Below are 22,688 nucleotides of genomic sequence, written 5' to 3'. Positions count from 1 at the left end.
CTCAGTTCTGTAACAAGTTCAGTCTTTCCGTGTTTTTCATACCTTGGAAATTTTGAATACTGGTCAGTCAGACTGGGTTTGTCTGATGTTTTTCTCATTATTATTATTATGATATGTTTTTTTTGGAAAGAAGACCACAAAGGTAAAGTACCTTTCTAATCACATCACATCAAGAGGTACAAAATGTCCACATTACATCAATAGTGATGTTAACCATCATACTGTCTTTTAGTGAACTTCAGTCTTAATGCAATCTTGTTTAGCAAGTTTGTCTTTTTTTTTAAAAAAGCTATACATGTCAAAAGACCATAAAAATTATCTCCTGTATTTTATTCTAAAAACATTGTTTACATTTCAAATTTAGATATATAATCTACCTTAGAAATCACATAAATATAGCCATGTAATTAACTTCTTAAAAATGTTTTTTATTTTGGGGCGCCTGCGTGGCGCAGTCGGTTAAGCGTCCGACTTCAGCCAGGTCACGATCTCGCGGTCCGTGAGTTCGAGCCCCGCGTCAGGCTCTGGGCTGATGGCTCGGAGCCTGGAGCCTGTTTCCGATTCTGTGTCTCCCTCTCTCTCTGCCCCTCCCCCGTTCATGCTCTGTCTCTCTCTGTCCCAAAAATAAATTAAAAACGTTGAAAAAAAAAAAAATTAAAAAAAAAAAAAAAAAAAAGAGAAAAAAAAATGTTTTTTATTTTATTTTTATTTTTGAGAGACAGAACGTGAGTGTGGGAGAGGTAGAGAGGGGGAGGACAGAGGATCCAAAGTGGGCTCTGTGCTGACAGCCGTGAGCCTGATATGGGGCTCAAACTCATGAACCATGCGATCATGACCTGAGCCAAAGTCAGCTGCTCAACCGACAGAGCCACCAGGTGCCCTTATAATTAATTTTTTTAAATAAAAGATAAAGTTTTAGATTACTTTTTTATGCTAATACTCGATTGATCTGACACCAGTTTAAAAAGATAATTATTTCCCTATTGTGCACTGATACACTCATAGGTCACATGACCATCTGTCTCTGTGTGGATCTGTTGTCACACTTCTGTAATTATTCACTGGAGTATTTACCCCTGCTTACATCAACACTACACTTAATTACAGTTACTTTCAGTAAGTAATGATATCTGGTGTTGTAACTGCCTTCATTTTTTTCAAGTGTGCCTTGGGTAATTTGATCAAATGTAGTCCAGTATAAATTTTAGACATAGCTTATCAATTTCACAGAAAATTTGTGGAAAATTGTCATCTATACAATATTTTTTTCTTTTAGGAACAAGGTTTCTCATTTCTATAAGTAGCATTGCATACATTTGAGTCTTATTTCTAGGTGCTTGTTATTTTTGATGTTAAATAATATACCATTTACAAAATTTAATTTCTATAATGTGTCAATGTTTTATAGAGATAGCATTTTTTTATATGTTAGTCCTCAGACTTGATAAATTTATTTATTCTAAATGGCTTATATGCACATATATTTTTGTGTTTTACATGATTCTGTTACTTGTGAAAAATGAGATTCTGTTTTTCATTTCTAATTTTATACTTTTTGCTTTTCCCTTGCTTTGCTGCTGAGATCTTTATTATGATGATGAACCAAAGTTAACTTTATACTTTTTGCTTTTCCCTTGCTTTGCTGCTAAGATCTTTATTTTGATGATGAACCAAAGTTAACAGTTAATAGTTGACAACTAAAAATAATGTTTGGTATAGGAGTTGTTGAAAGTTAATCAGTTTAAGAATAAATATGGAAATTTCATTTAATTCCTACTTTGCTAATTTTTGAATTTTTTTTTAATGTTTATTTCTGGGAGAGACACAGCATGAGTGGAGGAGGGGCAGAGAGAAAGGGAGACCCAGAATCCGAAGCAGGCTCCAGGCTCTGAGCTGTCAGCACAGAGCCCGACGCAGGGCTCGAACTCACGGGCTGCGAGATCATGACCTGAGCCAAAGTTTGGATGCTTAACTGACTCAGCCACCCAGGTGTCCCGCTAGTTTTTTAAATTATAGGTGTTAAATACTGTCAGATACTTTTTCTGAATTTCTTAAGATTATTTTTCTCCTTTTATTCTGATATTGTGGTGAATCACACTGATTGATCTTCAAATGTTGGACAACCATTTATTTTTGGAATAAAACTAGATGATGATATATTATCCTATTTTATATTATTGGGTAGTTTACTAAATTTGCATCTATGCACATGAGTTTGTCTGGAATTTTTCTTCCTCAGAATGTTATTTCATGTTTTGCTATTAAGATTGTTAACTCAGGACTTGGTCCTGGGTAACTTGGTCACTTAAGTGTCTGACTCTTGATTTCGACTCAGGTCATGATCTCACTGTTCATGGGTTCATGCCCCATATGGGGGCTCTGCTGTGTCATCACGGAGCCTGCTTGGCTCTGTCTCCCTCTCTTTCTGTCCCTCCCTTACTCACTTGCTCTCAAAATAAACTTGAAAAAAAGAGAAAGACAGATATCATATGTTTTCACTCATATATGGATCTTGAGAAACTTTAACAGAAGACCATGGGGGAAGGGAAGGGGAAAAAATAGTAACAAACAGAGAGGGAGGGAGGTAAACCATAAGAGACTTTTAAATACAGAGAACAAACTAAGGGGGGGGGTGAGGGGAGAGGGAAAAATGGGTGATGGGCATTGAGGAGGGCACTTGCTGGGATGAGCAGTGGGTGGTGTATGTAAGCGATGAACCATGGGAATCTACCCCCAAAACCAAGAGCACACTGTACACACTGTATGTTAGCCAATTTGACAATAATTTTTATTAAAAAAATAGGTTAACTCATAAAGGATAGGGGACATTTCCATCTTTTACTGTTCCTTAGAAGTGTTTGCATAAGAAGTCTTGACATTTGGAAGAATTTAGTAGGTAAGCCATATGTTCCTGGACTTTTCCAAGTTTAAAATTTTTTAAATTTTTGTTTTAAGTTTATTTATTTATTTTTGAGAAAGACAGAGACTGAATGAGCAGGGGAAGGGCAGAGAGAGGTCTGAGAGAGAGAATCACAAGCAGGCTCCATGCTATTAGGGCCCAATGTGGGGGTTGAACTCATGAAACCGTGAGATCATGACCTGAGCTGAAACCAAGAGGTGGACACTTAACCAACTGAGACATGCATGCGCTCTCCCAAGTTTTAAGTAATGGGTGACTGTAGACTTCTCATCAGAAACTATGCAAACCAAAATACAATATGAATGTTTCAAAAGGCTGCTAGGGGAATGAAAAAGAAGAAAAAATAACTGGAATATATTTCCAGCAAAAATCTCTTTCAGAAATGAAGATGATGCAAATCATATGCCATATCAGGGGTTAATATTCAAAACGTATAAAGACCTCAATAGAAAAAATAATCCTATTAAAAATGGGCAGAAGATCCAAAGAGACATTTTTCCAAGACATACAAATGACCAGCTGGTACATGAAAAGATGTTCAGCATCACCCTCGTGTTGATGAGAATGTGGAGAAAAAGGAATCCTTGTGTAGTATTGTTAGGAATGTACACTGGTGCAGCTACTCTGAAAAACAGTATGGAGATGACAAAAAAAGTTAAAAATAGAACTACTATATGATCCAGCAATTCTGCCTCTGGGTATTTATCCCAAGAAAACAAAGTCACTATCCTAAAGAAATATCTGCACCACTTATAATACTGTTCATTACATTACTTATAATAGTCAAGATATGGAAAAAACCCAAGTGCCCACTGATAGACAAATATAAAGAAATTATAATACACATACATATACACACATTGGAATGTTATTTAGCCATGAGAAAGAAAGTTATCTTGCCATTTGTGCAATGTGGATGGACCTCAAAAGCATTCTGCTAAGTGAAATAATACAGAGAAAGCTATTGCATGATCTCACTTACATGTGGAATATAAGAAAGAAAAGAATAAAATGATAAAACCCTAAGCTTTAGATACAACGATCAGATTGGTAGTTGGGAGAGATGGGCTGGGGAGAAGGAGAGGTAAGTGAAATGGATGAAAGGAGTCAAAGGGTACAAACTTCCAGGTATATAAAATAAGCCATGGGGATGTAATATACAAGGTAACTATAGTTATGTGTTTAATATGTAATAATTAATTTAACATGTAATAATACGATATTGCATGTTTTAAAGTTGCTAAGAGAGTGGCTTAAAAGTTATTGCAAGAAAAATAATTGTAACTGTGGTGACGGATGTTGAGACTTATTGTGGTGATCATTTCACAGTGTATATAAATATCAAATCATTATGCTGTACATTTGAAATTAATATGTTATGTGTCAATTACACCTCAATTAAAAAAGAAAGAAAAATATGAAGATGTGTTAAGGGAACTAAAAAATGAGAAAAACTTTTGCTAAAAAACCTTCAACTCCAGTGAATGTTAAAGGAAATACTTCAGGAAGAAGGAAAATGGTACCAGATGGAAATTTGGATATCTATATCTTTATATGGAGATGCCACATTTAGTGGAATTATATTTTTTCAAATCAGAGTATGATAATTAATGATGCTTATAAACACAGCACTAAGAATAAAATGAAGAGATATAGTTTATATAGTTTATATTAAAAATCACACACTGAAGAAGCATAGCATTCCCACAACTTAAGGTATCTATTAGCCTGTGTTTTCTTATCATTTCCTTATTTTTTTATATATATATACTCTTGCCTATTTCTGAACTTTTAGAATTATATGGTATACATTCGCAGTGAATTTTCATTTATTCAAGTTAGTGTTTGTTTTACTTCATTTTCATTCATCTAGAGAATGCTGAATATATGAATACTACATAATTTATTTATCAATTCTATTGTCAATGGGAATTTAGGTTTTTTTTTTTTTTTTTTTTTTTGCCTTGTTTTGTTTTGTTATTTCAAATAGGAGCTCAGGTATTCTAATCAACATTTTTTTTGTCTTCTTGTAAAGGCATCCAAAAGTTTCTCTGTAATTTAAACCCACAAGTGGAATTTATGTGTCTTAGAGTATGCCCATGCTCAATATTATTAGGTCATCTCAAATTCTTTCTAAAGTCTCACATACCTCAAGAGAGTATGAGTATTACTATTTCTCCATATCTTAACAATGTTATGTATTTTTAAATCCAAATTTTGGCCAGTCTTGTGGGTGAGAGGTATTGTGTTTTAACTTTGCATTTCATGAATACTTAGGAGTTAACATTCATTGATTTGTACATTGATTGATATGTGGTTCTCTGACAAATGAATATGGTGTTTTTGTCACTGATTAATTTAATTTTAGACACTACCTCAGATAATTACCAGCAAAACAAATGTTACATTGATTTGATGATTTTGAATAATGTAATTGCAGACTAGAACATATTGTATAAAGGCTTCATAAAGGCTCAGGTATCAAATATCTTCTGTCCTATTCTTGAAAATTTCATTAAAGATATGGGGGGTCGCTTTTCTGGCCATGTCCATCAGTCTTAAAACCCCTAAACATAGTGGTGGAGGTGCCTAGGTGGCTCAGTGGGTAAATGTCTGGACCCTTGATTTCAGCTCAAGACATTGTTTCATGGTCGTGAGTTCAAGCCCCACATTGGGGTCAGTGCTGGGTATGGAGCCTGCTTAACATTCTCTCTCTCTCCCCCTCTGCTCCTCTCCCACTCACTTGTGTGTGCACCCACTCTCATACTCTCTCAAAAAACAAGCAACAAACAAAAACACCACAAAACCCTAAACAAAAAGATACTTTTCCTACCAGCACTGTTCAAAGCTGCAGTTACAAAGGATGCATTTCTGTTTTTACCTTGAAGAAGAATGAGTCAATCCTATTGTATTAGTTTCCAATGGCTGCATAACATGTTACTGCAAATGCAGCAGCTTTAAACAACACAAATCTATTCCCTTCCAGTTTTGGTAGGTCTGAAGCCTGGCATGACATGAGTGGCTTCTGGACTCACCAGGCCAAATCTGGGGACTATGATCCTCTTCCAAGTTCATTTTCATTTTATGTTTTCCACATGGCCCCTTCCCACATGTGCATTAGTGGCACATTTGAGTCTTTCCTGGAATTTTAACTTCTTTGACCACTAGCTAGAAAATGTTTTTGGTGGGGGTTTTTCTTTTCTCTTTCCTTTTTCTTTTTTTGCTTTTAAGAAGTCATGTTATTAGATTAGACTACCTTAATAATCTCTCTTTTGGTATATCATACAACATGATCATAAGTGTGACAGTAGGGTATTCTGCCTACCAAATTATCCAAAACCCATTGACATGAAAACATTACGCCGAGAAAAATATCTCTTTGTAGATGAATTAGGTAGGGGCCTGCTGACATAATATGATTAAATATATGTTGTAGAAAAGGCAACCTGTTTAAAATTAACCTTCCTTTCTTCCTTCCTCACTTCTCTTCCATCTGACCTGCTGTCACTCATGAATTTTATCTACTTGGCTAGTGGGACATTTATTTATTCATTTGCTTATCAAACATAAAACACACTGCATATCCTAAAGTATATAAATAAGAAAATTTCTATCATTTTAAATGTTGCACTAATACCAGGGACACATCAATATGAGCTATCTGGCCTGTTAATCTGGATTAATCTATTTAAAGAATGATATCATAACCCCATTTTTATGTAACATGCGATATAGGAAGCTCTGTTTTGGTGAAGAGTAGGAGGCAAGAGTTTTATGCATTGACCAGTGCTAAGAAATTAGTAGTAACCCTATATAGCACAAGGATATCTCCAAGGGGAAATTTCTTACTGGATGGAAGTGAAAAGGAGGAATGGTAGAATGGACACCTGGGACCAGAATATATTCATTTCACATTCATCTCATGTGACATCTTTACTTTTAGTTATTTATAAACACAGAGCATTCTTAGTGATTAACAAGTGTGTGAAAGTATTTTAAAACTGTATATGTTATTTATATTATATATGTATATATATATATATATATAACATATTTCTTGTTAGAAATTTAACTATATATTTATATGTATGTATGTATTCTTCCTTATAATCTGAGTTACTCATCAACATATTTACTGGTTGTATAAAAAATACTAAAAGGAATTTTAATTTTAACTCAAGAATACAATATCACCATTCTTATATTAAACCATATAATTTTAATTTTTAATTATTAAGTGAAGGTAATGGAATTTGAAATTCCTTATAATTAGCCATAAAGATAGCAGGAACGTGCAAATAGAGTATGTAGACTATATTAAAAATAACCACTAGAGTGAAACTCTTAAATAGGGTCCATGAGCAGGAGATATATTAAGCCTTTTGAAAATGTGAACGTATACACTTTCATCTCTCAGTGCACTTCTCCTTCCTTCTAAAATAGTCTTGAATTCAAATAAGTTTGAATAAAGCAAAGGTCTTATAATCTATCATGTTAACAATTATTTTTGTTTTTGTACAACATCTTGGTTCCATGAAACACTGGAGAATTAGACAGTGTTTACCTTTTCAATCCAGAAAGAACTAAATACAGCAGAACATATATACTATTTAATTAAACTAGAAGAAAGATTTATGAACATGACTTTCTTCTCTCCCCTTAGACCATGCATATTTTCTAATGAAATTAATCATAAAGTGTAGTTTTTTGTTTCATCAAGATAAACTTTAATTTGTTCAGCTTTTTATCTCTGCTTTTATTTCTTGGCTTAGAGTCTATTGATAAAATGTTTTTGAAATATAAAAAAAAAAATCTATTTTGGGGCACCTGGGGGCTCAGTCGTTTAAGCATCAGACTTGATTTCTTTTTTTTTTTATTAAATTTTTTTTTCAACGTTTTTTATTTATTTTTGGGACAGAGAGAGACAGAGCATGAACGGGGGAGGGACAGAGAGAGAGGGAGACACAGAATCGGAAACAGGCTCCAGGCTCCAAGCCATCAGCCCAGAGCCTGACGCGGGGCTCGAACTCACGGACTGCGAGATCGTGGCCTGGCTGAAGTCGGACGCTTAACCGACTGCGCCACCCAGGCGCCCCTTGATTTCTGTTGAGATCATGATCTCATGTTTCAGGAGTTTGACCCCTGCATCAGGGTCTGTGCTGACATTGTGGAGCCTGCTTGGGATTTTCTTTCCCTCTCTCTGAAATAAGACTAAGAAAAAATAAAAAAATTACAAAAAAAACCCAACAACCCTATTTTATGCTTTTTTTTTTTTTTTTACTCCAGTTTGCTTCTTTGGTTTGCTTTTTAACTAATAACCCTGTATTATCTAAGCCTATAGAATATTTTTCCAGTTTGCCATATGTAAAGTTTATAAAGTCCACTGGAACAGCTATTTCACCTGCTATAGGTGCCAACATTTCAGAAAAAAAAATGTCGGAAACATTTAGATTAGAACAAATGTTAGGAACAATTAGATCAATTCTGTGATTCCTTAAAAGAAAATACCTTATTTGGTTTAAAATTCTGTGAAGATCTCAAGAAATGATTATAGACAGAGGCATTGTGAATAATGTTGCAGACCCTATTGTAAGATGTGTTGCATCCAATAAGATTGCCATGAGTTTTGTGGTGTCAATTGATCAGAAGTCAATCAATTATTTTTAGACAGTATTCACAAAATCTTTTTTGTGGCAAACAATATTCTTGATTAATACATTTCTGAAGTTTTTCTTGAGAATGATGAATCTGAAAAGAGATTAAGAATGTTCCCATTTAGAAACTTTTTTCACCTAAATGGAATGATTTAAATAAAGTTTATTTTTTGCTTTTTTATAAATAGCTGGTGAATAGCTGTAACTGTTGCTGAAAATATATTAAATATATTTAATGGAGGACTTTATCCTCTATGTATCATAGCTCTTTAGGGTTCTGGAAGAAGAGTTTGAGAGTTACCCTTCATGTCCACTTTTCCATTCCCTTTTGATCCCTCTGTTGTGGAGAAGAATAATTTAACTGATTGCTGAATTGAGCAGATGCCAATATTTAGTGAGCTGCACAAAGTAGGGAATACATAACTGTATTAAACAATACGAAATGGACACAACATAGCCTATAGGGTCCCTCTCTTGTTTTTCTCTCCTTCTCCTCCCTCACTCTTCTCCTGTTTCATGGATTTTAAGAAATGATCATATGGCCCTTGATTCCCTCCATTAGACAATAAGTAAGCAGGCTTCAGCAAGTCTTTCCCCCCCAAGATTCTCTGATTATGATTAAATTAGTGAACCAGTGTTGTGTGCATCGTTGGACTAAAAGTTTGGCAATAGAGTTTTACGAATACTAAGGATGATGTGGTATTTTCATCTACATTGACCTTTTCAAGATGAGAAAATTAATTATAAATAATCTCTTACTGAATAAAAACAGCAATACTTTGTATTGTCAAGGTTTCTAATATGCTATTTCAAATTATTTTGAGAGCTTTTTGATTCAAGGTCATTTTTAAACTAAAAAAGTACTTGTTTTGGTGAATTGGTATTTTGGGCTATTCAGTAGTTAGATTCTCTTAGATAAGCCATTACTTTAGAAAGGGAGGCTCTTTATTTCACTTTTCTAATTGGGACATTGGAGTCAAAGATATAAGGCCATATAAGATCACATAAAGTCGTGTGGGACAATAACTTTGTGCCAGAAGGAGGGACCCCAAAAAGAATTGAGTTAATATATATTTTAAATACCCTATAAAGTGATTTGGTGTAGATGAACTGAATAATGATGGAAGGCTAGCATCTGTCAACTATGGTACGATTACTTATTTGAAGTATGACTAAATTTCTAAAATGGAAATTTGATGAGTTACAAGATGTCTGCAAAAAAGCAAAACAAAACAATAGACAAGACTTTTTTTTTTTTGGTTTGTTGTTGTTATTTTTAAAAACATCAGAACCAATGATCGTATACTGTTTCTTTTTCCCCGTAGGAGCAGGGCCATTTGATCATGTTACAATAGACCATTTGCAGCCAGGCCAGATAAATCTTTGGCACAACACTTGACTTCTCTAGTTCATATTTTCTTTATATGCCCAATTATAGGTTTGTATTATGCCATTGATTGTTCTTTATACATGTAACTTAGTGATTTTTCTGAATGTTTTAAATATCTAAGCTTAAAAATATTTTTAATGTTTATTTTTGAGAGATAGAGTGTGTGTGAGCAAGGAAGGAGCAGAGAGAGAGAGGTAGACACAGAATCCTAAGCAGCGTCCAGACTCTGAGCTGTCAGCATAGAGCCCAATGTGGGCTCAAACTCACTAACTATGAGATCATGACCCAAGCCCAAGTTGGACACTTAACAACCCAGGCACCCATAAAGATCTAAACTTAGAGTGACATATTTCTGTTATTCCAAATAAAGTATTTTTTTATATAGATATCACTGATTTCTAAAAACACTCTTTTCTAGGCTGATATACTAAGGTATAGTTTCACTAAGTGTTTGTAATTTAATATTCCCACAATAAGTATGCTCTGTGACAAAGAGATATAAAATGAAAAAGGAACATATTGAATACTTTTCACTCTATATTTTTATTCTAGTTTCAGAAATAATCACAGTACCAATAGTCTCTTGTGAATTTTTGAGTTGAAACTCTGATTTACCAGTGTGTAATAAAATACATCTAATTTATATAAATATTTCTAATGGAATGGATATTTAACACAGCTTTATCTTACTCATAATCTTACAAACACAGAGTGACACAGAGCCCAGAATGAGTACTATTATTAAATCATTGATTTTAAATGAAGCTAAAATAATTCTTTGCATCTCGTTTATGTAATTCTTCAGGTTATAATAGTACATAAATATCACTCAGAGTAGAAGTCTTTCTTGATCATGATTTTTCCCTTAGAAATTATGAAAAGCTTTTTATGATGCTTGTAAAAGTACCTAGCATAGTATTTGGAACAGAGACAGTGCTGAATAAATAAGTCAATACTAGGATTGCTATTTTATTATAAGTAATAATTTAAAGACTAGTCTGTCTGAAACAAAATCTTAAATTTTCTCAATTCAAGTTTAGGCATATCTGTATAACCATAGTAGGAAAAAATATGGGTAGATGTTAAATACCAAATATAATAGTAATTTAAATCTCACAGTCTAAATTTGACCTTAATGCTTTGCATGAAGAAATAAATGGCCTGTCTTCAACAAATAAATGTGTTAAACAGCCTTTGTTGGGACAATATGTATAGATTTTTAAAAGAATAATAGGCTTTATTTTCAGAACATTTTTAGGTTTATAGAAATATTGAACAGAAAATACAGAGAGTTCTCATATACTCCCTTCTTCTCATCCCTACTCACAATTTCCCCTTGTTTTAACTTCTCTCGTTGGTGGTACATGTGTTACAATTAATGGACCAATATCAGTGGTTAATATTAACTAAAGGTTATACTTTATGCATTGCACTTTGTATAGTATATTTTTTGGAGTTTTGGCAAATTCATAATATCATATATCGTTACACTGTCTTACAGACATTCTCCCAGTCTTGTATATTTTAATTCAATACTTAGTGCCTTTTTTATGAAATCATTTGAGTCATTTCTTTTCTTGCTTTCTACCAAGAAATCTTTTTTTTTTATTTCTGAAATCTTCAAATGTGTATGAATTCTGTGTACTAAAGCTCCCGTATACTTGACTGTGGTTGCATATCAGCAGTGTATACCTGTAATTTTTCATTCTTAATGCAGAAAGGTTTTATAGGATTTTACACTGAAAGGGTAAAATGATAATACACTTCTGAATATTAAGAAAAGACAACAAAAACTAGATTAAATAACTTCATTTGTATAATTTCATATTCGTGAAATCGTTAAAACTCATATCATAATAAAAACATCTATTATTCAGGAATCAATAATTTCTAGTTACTGTGATGGGTGTTATACATATATTATCAACCATTCTCCCAGTCCTGAAGGATGTGTTTGTAAAACTTACTGGTTAAGAAACCAGTGCTTATAAATATTAAATAATACATCCAAAGTCCTACAAAACACTAAAATTCAACAACTATGCCTGATGCCAGCCCCTCTGAACTTTGCATTATACCATGAACAAAAGTATTTTTATATGAAAAGAAAGGTGAAAATGTGGAAGTGGAGGGGAAAGGAGAAAGAGAAGGAGGAGGAGAATAACAGAAAGAGAAGAATCAGGAAAAGGCCAAAGAGGAAAAAAGGAGGAACAGGAAGTAAAAGAAGCCTCATTATCCACACTGATTATACTCTTCCCTTTTAAGAAAGATCTTTAACTTTGAATTTATAAAGTTGTGTATGAATCTGTAAAATCATTTTTAAGTGTACTAATCATTTGCATTGTCTAAAAATTACCCTGCTGTGATTCCTGAGTAATGTCAATTCAGTTTTCCTGTAACAGTGTAGGTGGGGTGCATGATAAATCAGAACTCTCAGCAATTCCTCTCGGAAACTTTCACTTTTTAATTCTTATTTTCTAGAGAGAGGAGAGGATCTTTAAACTATGACATGGCATTTTCATATTTCTTCTTTTTAAAATATCGTGCTCTGTTTTCTTCCCTTTTCCTCCTTACTGAGCCCCCTTGTGGTAGGTATCTGTAACTTGTCCTTTGGGACAGCTTTTTAAAGGCCTAACATTTAATACACAGTACTTATTTCCTGCACGAATCATGTTGCATTTTAAAATTTTATAATTTGTAAATGTAGTTCACTGTGACAGAAAAAAATGATTTATACAATTTTTAAAAAGTATTTTTACTTGTTAAAAAATAAATATGTGTGTATTTATGGTATTTCAATATATATGATGTTTCTCTTGTTGAAATATGCCTATATCCATCTATGTACATATATACATACAATGGAGTTTAGTATTGAATATGTATTAAAGATATTATTAAAAATGCTAAGGTCATAAAATGATTAGCTAAAATATAATTTTAAATAAGGTATGTTTCGGCGAGACTTGATTCAGTTACAAAAGGAAAACTATTTTCCTCATGGTCATATTCTGTGAACTGTTATCAATATATCTTTTGGTTAATAGACATCAGAAGCATCAAAGCTACCTATATGATATCTGTAGAACGGCCTGGGGAAATCTACCTCTTAGCAAATGTAAGAATTAAGAGAACCACCACACAAAAGGAAAAAAAAAAAACAGACTGGTAAGTATGTTAGTGTGTTATTTTTTAATAAACCAAATGTCTATCAGAGTTTCTGACCCTTTTCCCACTTCTCCTTCCGGTTCTCCACCTGGGTTGTATTCCCAAAGAACTTTGCTTTCAAATGCCAGTACCTAATTTTATCACTTATTGCTTAAGATTTTAACTTTTTTCCCCAAAGTATTTCAAAATTCAAAGAAATAATTTCAACGGGCAGAATTTTTATGCTCGTCTTGAGCTGCTGGGAAGATTCTCACATGTATTCAGTGCATATAATTAAGTATGGACTTGGCACTGACTAAAGCCCCGGATGTTTATATGGGTACCTTTATTAAGCAAGGCGCTCATAGCTTACTCTATGAGAATGCAGTAGTGATGGAGGTTATTCCATCAGAAGGCAGAGAAATATGAAATATCAAGTATATTACATATAGTAAGTGTAAATATTGTTTTCTGGAGTTTTATTTTTGCTTGTTTGTAGGTGCATATATATATGTTCTAGGTCATAATTAAAAAAAAAACAGTCTTACTGTGGTCCATGTTGAAAACATTTGAATATCACCACAAGATATCCTGATGAAGAATGTTGTTCTAGATTAGAGATAAAGCAGAATAAAGTTATTTAAACTCTAATGTTAGCATTCAAAATTAGAATGGTTTCAATATATGCCATAGTAGAGAATAATTCTTTTTATGCTCTGAAGATTATTGAACGTCTCTGGTTTCCTTTTGAAAATTAAGTGCATTATTATTTGATAGTTCATGTCTTTCCTGTTGGTGGCACTGTGCACATAGGAGTTAAGAACTTATGGTAAAGGGCACTTTATTTCTAGCTATAAATTCATCACTTGAATGATGCCTGTCTTGTTGAAAATTCCAGAGCAGCACTTCATAGCTCTCTGAACAATAATGTTCTAATATTTTCTAAAATATGTTTCTATGGTATCCCTTAATAACTCACTGGCAGTTTGGTGATTTCTCTGAATTCAGCTGAACTACTTTAAAAAAAAATTACTGAATCTTGATTGTCTAATTTCTCATGAAGTATTTGTAAAAAAAAATAATTACCGGGGCGCCTGGGTGGCGCAGTCGGTTAAGCGTCCGACTTCAGCCAGGTCACGATCTCGCGGTCCGTGAGTTCGAGCCCCGCGTCAGGCTCTGGGCTGATGGCTCGGAGCCTGAAGCCTGTTTCCGATTCTGTGTCTCCCTCTCTCTCTGCCCCTCCCCCGTTCATGCTCTGTCTCTCTCTGTCCCAAAAAAAAAAATAAATAAAAAACGTTGAAAAAAAAATTAAAAAAAAAAAAAAATTACCGTTGGGTATTTCAGGCTTGTACCCATGACACGGTCTGTCATAACCACAGCTAACAATACAGGCACGAGGCAATCAATGAAGAACCATCAACTTTGTGATCTATTTAGATGCTTTATCAATTCCTTTTTATTGTTTTCAATTCATGATGTATTTTTGTAACAAGGAAACTATATGCTGAAAACAGAGTTGGAAGCCAGGGAGACAACAATATTGAAGATGTTTTCTAGAATCTCAATTATGGTCTTTGAGTAGCTGGCCCTCAAGTTAGATAAAATAGGATAAAAGGAATCGATCTGGTGCAGCTAATTCAGATAATGATGAAACACTGAGATTCAAACAAAATAGAAGAAAACATTTATACAATAGAAGAGGTGATCTCAAATGGCACTTCCCCTAGATGAAGAATTTAGTCAATTGATATTACTCATCACAAATGGTGTTCGGTTGTGAATGTCTGCTACTCGACCTTAAAACAATACAGATATCTACACGTAATGTCAATATCATGTTTAGTACGTTGTCAAATACTAACAAGTATGTTGATCCTGAATTGAGGATCACATTGACAGATTAAAGGAAACACCAGATTCTTCAGTCTGTCTATGGGCATTAAATTTAACTCCTTTATAGCAAAATATTTTCACTCTTTCTTTACATTAATCATTTCAGTCCATATACAAACCAAGTGTAAATGTTCTTTGGCTTTTAAAAAAAACCAGTTGGCTCATATAAAGAATATTTTCCAGTAACCAGGCTACTTTAAGTGCAAAGAAAAGAAAGTCCCACTTAAAACCTCTTTTCTGTAAGGCAGATGAGCAGTGCAGATAAAACCTAAACCATATGCCAAAAAAACCTCACAAACAAACAAACAAAAAACCCAAACCAAAATCCTATATCACTGTGCCCTACCAAAGCCGTTTTGTATAATTTTGCAACAGAATTGTATACCTTTTCATGTTGATATCAAAGTCACCAAATTACAAGTCATGAAAACATAGTGGCATATCTGTTTAATTATGTATTATTCCATTTTCTAGAAAGTAACATTGATGTATAATTTGCCCACAATTATATTAACTTATTTGTATATATCTTAGAAAATAACATTCCTGGGGCACCTGGGTGGGTCAGTTGGTTTAAGCGTCTGACTTCAATTCAGTTCATGATCTCACAGTGTGTGGGCTTGAGCCCCACATAGGGCTCTGTGCTGACATCTCAGAGTCTGGAGCCGGCTTCACATTCTGTCTCCTTCTCTCTCTCCCACTTGCACTGTTTCTCTGTCTCTCAAAAATAAACATTAAAAATTTTTTAAAATAATAATATTCCTAAGCTCACAATCATTAATTCAACAAAACCACTAATGGTAAGATGGATACTCAGAGAAGATGGTACTGAGGAACATCAATAAAATCCTTAAGGAAATTACAGGGTAGATGACATGTGATTTAATACTCTTTCCAATCTGTGTTTAGAGGTCAATTAAATATCTTCTTTTTCAATGCACTTACATTCAGTGAGAATTTCCTGAATTCATCATCTTAATTGCCATCCTAAAAGTAAATTCCTATAGTTATTTAATCATCAGACTCATGTTTGGTGTTCTTTTCACTGCCCTCCCATTTTTTATTAAAATATTGTAATTTTTAGATTATATATACTTTTAGTTTTGAAATCCACAGCAAAATTGAGTAGAAAATAGTTTCCATTTACTCCCTGCCCCAACACACACAAAGCCTCCCTCACCAACAGCATCCCAGAGCAGAATGTTACATTTGTTAAAATTGCTGAAGCCACCTTGAAATTGCTGAAACTATGTTGACATGTCTTTATCACTCAAAGTCCATTGTTTACATTAGATTTCACTCTTAGTGTTGTGCATTGTATGGGTTTGACAAAAGTATATTGACATGTATCCATCATTATAGTATTGTACAGAATATTTACACGCCCCCCCAAAGTCCTGTGTTTCCCCTATTCATTCCTTCTTTACACCTCCTAGCAAACACTGATCGTTTTACTGTCTCCGTAGTTTTGCCTTTTCCAGAAGATCATATAGTTGGAATCATAGAATAGGTAGCCTTATCAGATTCTGTTCTTTGCCTTAGCAATATACATGTAGGGTTCTTCCATGTCTTTTCATTGCAAGATCATTTCTTTTCAGCACTAAATAATATTTCTTTGTCTGTATATATCACAGTTTATCCATCCACATACTGAAAAATATCTTGTTGCTTCCAAGTTTTGGAAATTATGAATAAAGCTTCAGTAAACATCTGTGTGCAGATTTTTTTTTTTTTGTGGACATAAGTTTTCAACTCCTTTTGCTATACCCAAGTACAATTATATAGTGTTTAATTTTGTAAGGAAGTACCGAATTGTCTTCTAAAGTGGCTGTGCCATTTTGTACTCTCACTAGCAGTGGACGAAAGTTCCTTTCACTCTGCATCCTTGATGAAGTTTCTGGGGGTTGTAGTGGGGTTTGTGGGGTCTGGAGCTGACGGCAGGCTCCCAGTGGAGGTCCTGTGGCCAGAAGCAGCTAGACAAGAGATGTGGAGGAGATCACGTTAGACCAATGAGGAGGAAACCTCACGCGGTACTCTTAAGATTAGCAGCCACGCTAGTCACTTAGGTGACTGTCCCATCCCGACAGACAACTTTATATAAGGACAAGAATAAAGAGAGGGCATCAAGTTTCTGGGTCTTATTACCATTCCAGCCAGTGTACTAACTTCCGGCCAAAAGGCAGTCTTTCTCCTCCCTGTAGAGTAGCCCTGTAAAGTAGTGCTAGAGAATTGCAGCCTGAGCAATAGACATGAAAGTGTTCCAATAAGACCATACTTCTCAAAAAGCCCCTGAAATGAGAGTAAGTGAAGAAAAGAGAAGTACTCACCGAACTTGCACTGAAGCTCAGAGTCCAGATAAAAACACTCCTAGTAGCCCCACATATTGGGCACCAGATAAATGATGAGGTTTTGGGGTGATAGTGGGGTTCATGGGGTCCAGAGCCAACAGCCCAGATAGAATTCTTGGATACATCTTTGGTGCAGAGGCATGGGGACAGGATCCCTGGGCAGAAAGAGCTTCCCTGGGACCATGAAGAGATACTTGGGAGTTGGGGGAGGTAAAGTCAAGGGCAGGTTTCCAATGTGATTTTCATATGCTGAAAAGGACTCACTGGATCCTGGAGGCCTAGCTGTTGTCAAGCTAAGGTTTTTCCCTGTAGCAAAGCATTAGCATTAAGGCGGTAGGGAGTTCCTAGAGAAATGTTTTACTCTGCCTGCCTCAAGTATTTGCCAATGGACTGCAGATTATAAGTAAATTTAATTTTATCTGCCATTTCCTTCTGCCTTTGTTTCCCACATTAATCCTTACCAGTGTTTGGTGTTGTTGTCAGTGTTCTGGATTTTGGCCATTGTGTTGAGTGAGTAGTAGTATTTCATTGTTTTAATTTTCAATTTCCTAATGACATATGGTTTTGAGCATATGTAATTTTACATGCTTAATATACTTATTTGACATCTGTGTATTGTCTTTGGTGAAGTGTCCAGAGCTTTTTGTTATTTTTATGTCTAGTTTTTCATTTTCTTCTTGTTGAATGTTAAGAGTTCTTTGTGCATTTGAGATAACAGTTCTTTATCAGATATATCCTTTGCAAATATTTCCTCCCAATCTGCGGCTTGTCTTCTAATTCTGTTGACTCCAGTTTTTTATCAAGGAGACTAGTATCTATTGAGTGAAAAAAGATGACCAGTATTGGGGAAGTAGAGCACACAGAAAAAGAGAGAGGGAGGGAGGGAGGGAAGAAGAGAGAGAGAGAGAGAGAGAGAGAGAGAGAGAGAGAGAGAGGAGATTGTGGACTGATTTGCTCAATTTTAGTTCCCTTCTATTCCAATTTAAGATGTTGGAAAGTTAAAAACAGCATTTTTCAGATTCCATTTCAGCTAGGATTCTTTGTGCAAAATTGATCCATCAAGAAAATACTTTCATATGAGATTTCAGGGCAGAAGTCAGTCAGAGGCATCTTTTGTCACTGTGGAAGTTAGTAGTGAGATCATGATTTGTCAGTGTTTACATACAATGACAGTAGTTGGGCTCTGCATACAAGCGTTCATTCATTTGCTTGATGGGCATGAGAGTCAGATTGGGGGGCAACAGAGGTGGCGGCAATAACACCCTAACAGCAGATCTCACCTTGTAAGTGGTGGTCTACTGGTAGCTCCTGAGGACCTTCTGATAACTTCATAAGTATATCTCTATGGATATTAATTTCCACAAGACTCCTCTAATCCTTTTATATTTACCTACTACCTGGTATCAATTATTTATAAATTTCTCATACATGGTAATAATTAATGAATTATTTGAAATAACTGATTTTTTAAAATGAGCACTCATTAATTATGCATAATAGTTAAAATATAAACATCTCAACATGTTGTGAGTTGTATAACTTAATGAGTTTATTACATGGATAAAAATCTTTGTTTTAAAGGAACTTACAGTCTATTTGGAAAGTTAAGACCTAATTTAACAACCTTAAGTAACAAAGCAAAATTAGGGTATCAGAATATACCCTAATTTGGTGTCCCAATTCCTTCTCTCCACATCTGGTTATGATCATCTATTTGACATCTTTCACTATAACTCCTCATTCACATCTGGGTCTTTATTAAATTTATATTAATAATATATTAATTTTCTTCTTGTCCTCATTTGAAAATATTTTTCCTCTTGTATTAAGCGTAGTCTAAATTAGAACATTGATATTTTTATTTCTTATTCTGAACACCAGTGAAATCTTTTGGACAGAGTTTGCAGGAAGTCTGCTGGACAGGTTGCTAACATGGCTCTGAAAAAAAAAAGGGAAGTGTTATTTTAATACAGAAAAATATCAGAGGGGCAGTTTGACTTTATAGCATCCTCTATAATATTTATTTGTCTATTCCTCATATATTTATTTAGATACATTGATCAATCAATGATAAAAAAAACTACATACATTTCATGGGCCTCTGGACTTTAGATTCTAGAGGGGAATAAAGACATTATATCAGTAATTACAAATCAGGCAATGATGGAAAATGAAGGCAACAGTTAAGAGATTTGTAGTAGAAAACCCAATTTAGTGTAATTCATCGGAGATAGACTCACTAAGAATGTGACATTGCATTTGCAAAGGCTTAAAGTCAGTATAGTGTGTGTGCCTCTCAGCAAATTAAAAAATGCCTATTGTGTTTGTAGCAGCACAGCTTGTACAGGGTGGTTTAACATGAGATTGGACTGGACCATTAAGGGCTTTATAAGCCAAATGTAGGGATTTAGCATGGCACTTAAATATAATTAGAAATCATAGGGAGATATTCAAAGAAGTAACATGATCAAATTTGAGTTAATTTTTGATAGTCCTGCAGAAAAAGACAAAATATTAATTAAGAAACTAAGAAATCAAGGCAGAGATTAGAAAGGTTGTAATAAACGTAGCGGTGGCTAAGCTATTTAGAAATCCAGAGCAGACTGGGGAATAATTAAGGAAGTAAATGCTTTGAACCTAAAACTGCTCTAAAAAATTAAAGTATTTAAATAAACAACACAGATACATCTGCGCCTGCCTGACTAGACAGAGCTCCAGGAGGACCAGGGATGTGCTTTGTGCTTCTTTGCAAAATCCACCATGCTCTGCACTTGGACAACTCTCAAAAAATAACTCAGGATTGGAAAGATGGTGATGTAGGAGGACCCTGGGCTCACCTCATCTCATGGATACAACTGGAGAACATTCTCATCAGTATAAATAACCTAGGAAATGACCTAAAGACTGGCAGAATAAATTCCACAACTAAATGAAGAGAGGAGGACACATCAAAGAAGGTAGGGTAAGAAGGGTGGAAACTCAGGAACTAAACGCACTTGCAGAACTGTCCATGGGAGGGAGGGACGCTGCAGACAAGGAGGGGAGACAAACATACCCCCACAATAGGAAGTCTGCACAGGGAAGGTGAACCCCCATAACATTTGGCTTTGAAAACCAGAGGGGCCAAATTTTGTGAGTTCTTAAAACCAGTGGAACTTAAAACCTTGAAATTAAAAAAATCAACACACTGGGCCCTAGCAGAGCCAGGAGGGCTAGAAGGAACTGAGTTCCTACCCTTAAAAACACTGCACAATAAGCAGCCCACAGAGATACAGCTAGAGGCAGCAGTTTGAAAGGTGCCTGGGGCTTACAGAAGGGAGTTTTTTACTAATCCAAGAGCATGTCCTGAAGGGACAGAAATCTCTGGGTAACCCCTCCAGGAACAAAGGAACTGGCAGGTGCCATGTCCCTCCTGTGTCCCCAGTGTAAACACACCCACCTGAGGGACTTGCTACTTACCTTGCTAGCACTGCCATCCTCTCCCTAATCCTCCAGCCCCCCATGCTGTGCTTTCACCCGTCCACCTCTTCAGACAGCCACGTCAGTCCCAGTGCTGCAGGAAACCTCCCACAGAGGAGCAGGGTGTGCAAAGCTTGCTAGCACCACTGCCCCACTGTACCACTCCCCCACGCTGTGCTTTGGATGGCTTTTCCCTCTTTAGTATGCACTTGGCCAGAGCCCATATAGGGTAGACCTGCAGGTCTGGCAGTATACAAGCAGCCTCTATAGTAGCCATCACCACTCCAGAGTGACTCTTACCTCAGAAAGAGGGAAAGATAACCACACACACCAGTCAGATGAAGGCCCTAGAAGTGGGCTGGAGGCAGACAACTGGTATGACCGTATGCCTGCCCACCAACAAAAGCTTCTTAGAGGACAAGTCACAGAAAGCATCCTGCAGTTTGGTGGTGCTACGTCTCTGGCAAGCACCTGGTGTGACTCAGCTCAAGCCCAAGGTGTCCTCAGACTGACCCACTAACACCATAGGGACTAACCACTGCCCAAAACAGGCAAAGAGAGCCATTGGATTGAAGGAAAAAGTGGCTCAGCCATACAACAGTATGCGTTCATCTCACATAGGAGACACCCATGAAGCTCCAGGTTCTTGTGAACAGGGGACAGTGCACAGCAGGGCACTACAGGACCTCTTTTTCATAAGGCCATTACTTTCAAGTGGAGATCTAGCTATCTTTCCTAACACAGAGTTAGACAAACTGAGGACAGAGGAATATGTTCCAGAAGAAAAAGGACAAAATCACAGTAAGAGACCTAAGAAAGGCAGAGATAAGCAATGTGCCTGATAGAAAAAGTAATGATCATAAAGATACTCATTGGACTTGGGAGAAAAGAGTGGTGGTTATCAGTGATACCCTTAACAGTGAGATGAAAAAGAACCAATTAATGACGAGAACATAATAAATGAATTTAAAAATACACTAGATGGAATAAATGGGAGAGTAGATGAAGCAGAAGAACAAATCAGTGATGTGGAGGACAAAGTAATGGAAAGTAATCAAGCTAAGCAGGCCAGAGAAAAAAAATTATGAAAAATGAGAATACACTTAGGCAAATCAGCAGCACCATCAAATGTAATAACATTTACATTATAGGGATTCTAGAAAAAGAAGACAAATAAAGAGCACAGAAAATGTATTCAAAGAAATAATAGCTGAAAACTTTCTGAATCTGAGGAGGGTAAAGAAATCCAGGAGGCATAGTCAGCCCCTAACAAAATCAGTCCAAAGAGGTCCACACCAAGACAACAGTGTTTAACATGGCAGAAAGTAGTGATGAAGAAAGAATTTTAAAAGCAAGATAAAAGAAAGCAGTTACTTACAAGTGAAGCCCCATAAGGCTATCAGCTGATTTTTTAGTAGAAACCTTGCAGACTACAAGGAAGTGGCATGATATATTAAAAGCGCTGAAAGGAAAAACAAACACAAAAATAAAGACTTGCAGCCAAGAAAAATCTATCCAGCAAGACTGTCATTCTGAAAAGGATAAAGAGTTTCTTAGACAAACAAAAATTACAGGAATTCATGACCACTAAACCAGCCCTACAAGAAATATTAAAGGGGGACTATTTGAGTGGAAAGGAAAGACCATAAGCAAGAATAAAGAAAAGTAAGAGGCACAAAAGTAGTTAAAATAAGTATGTGTGTACAAGTCATTCAAGGGACTCACAAAAAGATGTAAAGTATGATACCATATACATAAAAGTTGGGAGGAGAGGAGTAAAGAATGGATTCAAACTTAAGTGACTATCAACTTAATATAGACTGCTATGTGCAAAAGATGTTATATAAAAATCTAATGGTAACTACAAAATAAAAACC

The sequence above is a fragment of the Neofelis nebulosa genome, chromosome 6 (genome assembly GCF_028018385.1).
Source record: "Neofelis nebulosa isolate mNeoNeb1 chromosome 6, mNeoNeb1.pri, whole genome shotgun sequence".
Lineage (NCBI taxonomy): Eukaryota > Metazoa > Chordata > Mammalia > Carnivora > Felidae > Neofelis > Neofelis nebulosa.
Note: the sequence above shows the minus strand (reverse complement) of the source record.